Source organism: Delphinus delphis, chromosome X (genome assembly GCF_949987515.2).
Source record: "Delphinus delphis chromosome X, mDelDel1.2, whole genome shotgun sequence".
NCBI lineage: Eukaryota > Metazoa > Chordata > Mammalia > Artiodactyla > Delphinidae > Delphinus > Delphinus delphis.
In genome coordinates this window covers 84,558,901-84,564,900 of record NC_082704.1, presented here as the reverse complement: position 1 = coordinate 84,564,900, position 6,000 = coordinate 84,558,901, and the positions used below count along the sequence as shown (strand labels likewise).

At 42.2% G+C, this 6,000-nt stretch overlaps 1 protein-coding gene across 1 annotated transcript in view; it reads left to right on the top strand.

Moving 5' to 3' along the window:
- The first annotated feature begins 5,553 nt into the window (after positions 1-5,553).
- CLCN5 (chloride voltage-gated channel 5) overlaps positions 5,554-6,000 on the top strand; it is a 159,526-nt gene continuing 159,079 nt past the window's right edge. The window contains exon 1 of the mRNA XM_060002985.1: positions 5,554-5,682. The gene's annotated coding sequence lies outside the window, so the exon portion shown is untranslated. The remainder of the gene's footprint in view (positions 5,683-6,000) is intronic.

The following is a 6,000-nucleotide window of genomic DNA, read 5'->3' as shown; positions in this document are numbered from 1 at the left end:
CATGGCACAAAATTGAGAAAGTACACAGCTCCACACCTTCCTTTTTTTCATAGAATTTTACATATAAGCACATAAAGAGCATATATAAAATAGAAACTGAATCACTGTGCTATACAGCTATACACCTGAAACTAACACAACATTGTGAACCAACTATACTTCAATAAAAAAGTTAAAAATTACATTAGTTATTTGATCAATCCTCTTCTGATGGAGATCTTGTTGTTTTTTATTTTTATTACTACAAACAATTGCACACAATAGTTTACACCTATGCAAACATAACTGAAGGAGAGATTCTTAGAAATGGAATTTTTGGATCAAAGCCTCATGTATTTAAAATTTTTATTGCTATTTCAAAGTTGCCCTCAATTGACTAATTGCACTCCCACCAGCAATTTGAGAGGACTCCTCCCACCTCCAGCTTTGTCAACACAGTATATTACCAACATTTTTATGCTTTACTGAGGGTAACTCACTGTGGTTTTCATTAGTGTTTCTCCAATCATGAGGTTAGCTACCATTATGTCCTAGAAACCATTTGTTAATTTTGATACTCAGCTCTCTAGGTACAAGGTGATTGGTTTTTTTGCTTTTTATTTTTTAATTAATTAATTAATTTATTTATTTTTGGCTGCGTTGGGTCTTCGTTGCTGCACACAGGCTTTCTCTAGTTGCAGTGAGTGGGGGCTACTCTTCGTTGTGGTGTGCGGGCTTCTCATTGTGGTGGCTTCTCGTGTTGCAGAGCATGGGCTCTAGGCGTGTGGGCTTCACACGCCTGGGCTTAGTTGTGGTGCATGGGCTTAGTTGTGGTGCATGGGCTTAGTTGCTCCGTGGCATGTGGGATCTTCCTGGACCAGGGCTCAAACCCGTGTCCCCTGCATTGGCAGACGGATTCTTAACCACTGCACCACCAGGGAAGTCCAGTACAAGGTGACTGCAAATGATCTTAGATCACTCTATTTTCAGACTTAACCTACTGTCTTGATAGATTCCCTGAGCTACAGAACTTTGTTCATTTCCTTTTATTCTGCCCCATTTTTTTAGAACTATTCCAGGCATCCCTTGGGCACCCCAGATATTTTATTTTATTTATGCATGGTATTTTATTTTCTTTTTTAATTGAAGTATAGTTGATTTACAATGTTGTGTTACTTTCTGGAGTACAGCAAAGTGATTCAGTTATACATACATACATATATTTCATATTCTTTTCTATTATAGGTTATTACAAGATATTGAATATAGTTCCCTGTGCTATGCAGTAGGACCTTGTTTATCTATTTTATATATAGTAGCCTGTACCACTTATTTTATTTTAAAACTAGTATCCCTAGGGGCTAACACGTGCCTGGCACAATAGTAAAGACTCAAACAAAATGTGGAACAAATAAAGAACAATACCAGAAACATTCACTTACTACTTTACATGGCTATGTACTCATGTAACTATTTCACTCTGGATTTGCAATGACAATTTCAAAATTAAAGATAAAGCTGCTTTATTATTTACAATAGCCAAAACATGGAAGCAACCTAAATGTCCATCAACAGATGAATGGATAAAGAGGATGTGGTATGGAATACCACACACAATGGAATATTACTCAGCCATAAAAAAGAATAAAATAATGCCATTTGCAGCAACATGGATGGACCTAGAGATTATCATATTAAGTGAAGTAAGTCAGGCAGAGAAAGACAAATATTATATGATACCACTTATATGTGGACTCTAAAAAAAGATACACATGAACTTATTTACAAAACAGAAAAAAGACTCACAGACATAGATAACAAACTTATGGTTAACAAAGGGGAAACGGGGGGAGATAAATTAGGAGTTTGCGATTAACATATATACACTACTATATATAAAATAAACAACAAGGATCTACTGTATAGCACAGGGAACTATATCCAACATCTTGTAATAATCCCTAATGGAAAAGAATCTGAAACATTATATATATATATATATATATATATATATATCTGAATCACTTTGCTGTTCACCTGAAACTAACACAACATTGTATATTAACTGTACCTCAATTTTAAAAAATGGTTAAAAAAGATAAAGCTGCTTTAGATATGACAGTTTAGGTGCCACTGTGACCTATTGCTCTAAAGGTTTTTCTTTTGCAAAATTAACTCTAAAATGCTACATTTTATTATACAGAGAAATCCACTGTTTTATTGTATCTTTATAATTAACTTTTAAGATCACATTGTGTTTACTCTTTACTTTGTAAGACCTGAAATGGCTCTTGACCGAAAGTCTGCTGACCACTGTGGGGGGTTGGGCGGGAACATTTTTTCAAGTTTTTCCAAGGATGGGGGAGGAGAACAGAGGGTCTCATTTATGTTGATCTATCTACACTCTTTTGGCCAGATCCACTTGTGACCGTGTACACACACTTGTGGGGCACCTGGCTAAGGTTCTCATGGGGAAGAGAACAGAGTTAACAGAATCCATACCTCCTGATTAAATTATTAACTTTGCCTCATTAGCACCACACTCTAACCATTTCACTTGGGAAGGTATTGTTGTATAGGCATTTATTACTCACCACATAAATAACTCCTGCAAAACTTGTGGATCCAAAGGAGGCTTATTAATCATCATCACCATTAATAGTAATACTAGCTCACATTTATTGAGCACTTAACATTTTCCAACTATTTAAAATCTATTAATACATTTTATCCTATTATTCATGTTACAGATAAGAAACCTGAAGGAGAGTGAAACTTGAACGACGTGACACAGCTAATAAGTGTCTGAGTCTGGTTGGTTCTGAGCCCAGGCAGTCTGGCTCCAGAGTCGATTCACGTAACTGGTTTTGTTTTGCAATTCGCAAAAGATAGAATGTTCTTTTATGGAGTGTACTCCTAAAACAGGAGCCCTCCGAGCTGTCAGCGGTCAGTGGCGACACCACGTGGTCATCTGGTTGTACTGCAGCCCTCATACTCTCCATAAATCACTCCTGCCCAAGCTCTCCCAAATAAACCCGTATTCCACGTAAAGCCAATATTTGCTCGCTCTACAGTGGTGGCTTCCAACCAGATTGCCATCCTGCAACCATCTTTTTCTTGTCTCATAGGGAAAGGCATCTTTTCCAAGCTTAGCTTGTATTTTGCATCTCATTTCTATTTCATGTATTTTACTCCACTATTTATCCCCTCCTTTTCTTGCCTCTTCAATTTCTGTTTCACTAGTGTCTCTTCCTGCTCAACCTACAGGTAAGCTCTGGTTTCTCCTATCCTGCAACGACAAAAGCCAAGCAACCAACCAACCTCTCCTTGAACAATTACTCCAAATTCACCTTCTTAAAGAAGAGTGACAGATATTAACTAGACTTATTGTGGTAATGATAGCGAGTCAGCACACCTGAAACTAATATAATGTTATATGTCAATTATACCTCAACTACAAAAAAAGAAGTGTCTCAATAAAGGGATTACCTTGCTCAAAAACCTTCTTTTTCAATCACTTTCTGAATTAAGTACAAATCTCAGTCCAACATTCAGGATTCTCCAAAATTGGGCCTGAATTTACCTTCTGGTTACATCGCCTACAACTTCCATACACTTCTTTACCCTAAGCTTCAACCATGGAGGACTACTCACAGGTCCTCATATGTGATTTCTTGCCTGCATACCTTTGTACAAGGTGTTACCTCTGCTTGCATTTACCATCATCAGAGGACTCAGCACAACCTGCCCTGATTCTTTCTAGTCGCCTGTGGCTATCCCCCACCCATGCACCCACCCACCTATATACTGCCAGTGCCTGAAAGCAGAGAATAAATGTTCTCAGGTGAGAAAGTAAAAATTAGCTTGGACTGAGAAAGCAAAAACCTGGCCTTTCATCAGGCTGGAATAACAGACACAAACAAAACCAGCTGTAAATTTAATGGGGAACAATATTTCTCCCAGAGACATGCTGCAGCTGTAAGAGGATAACAGTCGCCTTATCTGAGTGACCACCATGTTTTTTACTCACTGAGAAACTTTGTTTTCTACAATCATAGACTATCAGGAACTTTGCTGCTTGAAATCATATCAGTGAGAATAAAACATTCCACATCTGTCTGGAGTACATACGTTTCTTGGATCCAGAGAAGCAGCCTCAATTTCCAATCCAGGTGCAGAGCTTCAGATAAGGGGTATCTGGACACAACATTCCACATCTATCTTTACTTTGTGGTTCCCAAGGAAACAGGACTCTGGGTTCACTTCGAAGTCCAGACCTGATGTTGACCCCCTCACACAGCCCTGCTTTGAGCTTACTAAAACAATGCTTCGTTTAAAATTCACTTAAACTCCACCCTTCCCCCCAACACCATAATGACTTTTTTTTTGTTTGGTAAGATGTCCCATGGTTTCTCTGGTGTGCCGTCTCCCTTGTTGCAATAGGTCCAAAAGCCGGACTTTTTTGATTATAGATTTGTCCTTGGTGGCCTAGTGCTGACTGGTCTAGGATACAGGTTTTGTATCCCACACCACTTAGCTTGCCCAAAGCAGGCGTTCAAAATTGTTCACTACAGTGGACTCTGAATTAGCGTACTGGGGTTCTACTTAGATTACCTGGATTGATTATATAAATTCTAGTCTCAGTTCTGCCAGTAAATAATTAGCTGGATCATGTTAAGTAGGTCAACAAACCCCAAGGGCCTGTTTTCTCTTTTGTAAAATGAGGGGCTGTTTCTTCCAAACCTAGGCCAAAGGGCTTTGGAGTCAGGTAGACCTAGGTTGGAATCCCAGTTCTACCCCTTACCAGTCCTGTAATTTTTGCTTTCCTGAGCCTCTGTTTTGTAATTATTAAAATGGAGACAATACCAAAAACCGCAGTGTAGATTTTCCAGTGTTACTATGAGGATCGAGTTGGCTGTTACAAGCATCACTATATTTGATCATTATTCATACTACCACTATTATGTGAGCTCGGACAACCTTTCTGTGCCTCTGTTTTCTTATGAATAAAAGTGGAGAAATAATAGTACGTACCCCAGTGGGGTTATTGTGCACGTTAAATGAGATGAAAAAAGTAAAGGGCTTAGAACAGTGCCCGGCATATAATTAGAGGCTCAAAATACGTGAGCTAATGTAATTAGTATTAGATTTCTACCACTAACTATTCTGTGGGCCAGAAGCTCAGGATAAACAGTTTCGTTTTAAGAACAAAACCAAAAAAACATACCGTAGGCTCGAAAGAGTGAAACATAAAGGAGCATTTCTTTTTCAAAAGCAATTGACACGCCCAGCACTGGGTTAGGACCCGCCCAGTCCTCATTAAATATGGCAGCGAGCAGGGCCGACCTATTGCGGCTGCGCGCGCGGAAACTCCTCTGAGCACCGCCTTCTCCGCGGATCTCCCCGCCCTGCTGCCTCCTGGGCAGGCATCACCTCCTCCGCGCTTCGGCAGAGGTGTGGGGAGAGGGCTGGACGGGGCGCGCACGCGCAGGCAGCGGCCGTGCTTGGCAGATCCTTGCGAGGCGTCTGTCACATGAGCCGCGCGCCCGCTCCGTTCCCCCTCCTCCCGGCTGGGCTGTGAATGAAGCTCTGCAGGCTACGTGGGGCGCTAGCTCAACTTAGTGTCCCGGACGCCAGAGCCGACTGAGCGCTCGGCCCGCCGGCGGCGGGCACGGGCTCTGCCGCTCCGGACCTCGGCGACAGGTAAAGACGAATGGGCTGTTCCTACCCCAGCAGGTCCTTGGCGGGCCGCTGGCCCCCGGCCCACCTCCGGAGCACTCGCTTGGGCTCAGCGACACAGGGGAAGCGCTCCCCCGCTGGCTCCGTACCCGGGAGATGGGGGTTCCCCGTGCCCGGCCGCTGCTGCTTGGCACTCGGAGGAGTTACACCGGCCAGTTCTAGCCAGTGCAGGGCGGCATCTTCCAGGGAGCCCAGCCCTATTCTCCGAGCCAGGGTCCCTGCGCTGTCCCAGCGAAGTTTCCTAGCGGAGCCGCGCCAAGCCCGCCCCGCTTTTGAATGGGG